The sequence below is a fragment of the Anguilla anguilla genome, chromosome 2 (assembly GCF_013347855.1).
Source record: "Anguilla anguilla isolate fAngAng1 chromosome 2, fAngAng1.pri, whole genome shotgun sequence".
Lineage (NCBI taxonomy): Eukaryota > Metazoa > Chordata > Actinopteri > Anguilliformes > Anguillidae > Anguilla > Anguilla anguilla.
Window position 1 is genome coordinate 59425915 of NC_049202.1, and position 933 is coordinate 59426847.

Sequence of the window (933 nt, forward strand, 5' to 3'; positions counted from 1 at the left end):
CCCCCCCCCCCTTCCTTGTTACCTTACACTGCCCAAGGTGGAAGGGGCTCTTTCCACATGTCTTTGCAGGGTTGTGTTTGGCCTCAGGCTCTAGGCCTGGGTTCGAAGCTCTGCGGGGGTAGTGTTCTGGTCGGATACCGCTCCCTCTGCACGTTAGCTAACTCAAGCTAATATCACCTTATATTAGCTGATGCTTGCTAACATTTGCTAATGTTTGCTAGTGTTTGCTAACATTTGCTAATGCTTGCTGGTGTTTGCTGACATTCACTAATGCTTGCTGATGTTTGCTAATGTTAGCTAATGTTTGTTGATGTTTGCTAAGGTTCACGAACAAACACAAGCATTAGATTATCCATGAACATTTGCAAAACCACTGTATGGCTCCCATTGTCATTGTTGCATCCCTCTTAATTAAATCATTAAATCAATTAAATCTTTGGTAAACAAAATGAAACCTTCATTTTGAAATCTTTAACTTCGGGGGCAAAATGGCTTCCTTGCAAACATTCACCTTGTCGTGCACATTTCAGGATGATAATACATATGACCTCTGAACAATGAATCTTCAAATGTCACAGCCTTGTGTCTGATGTTTTCAATTTTCCATCAAAGCGTTGTTTGATACTTTCTTCAAAGAGAGGTCTGGGAAGTCCCTCCACCCCTAATGTGTGTTCACCGTCAGTAAGCAAATATTTGAAAGTGGCGAGAGGAATGGGTCGCAAGGTTGTCGTCCGATAATGACGAAAAGTATGATGTCATAGAAAGATTTCATCCTGGAACTGGCATTTTTGTTATCCATTAACTTTCTGGTGACCACATACCTCAGTCTGACCTAAATTAATAAAACGTTGTTGATAAAGTCTGCGACTAGTGTACTATAATTTGTGATGATAATTATGATTATGTGATATTGAATTAATGGTAGCAATGAAC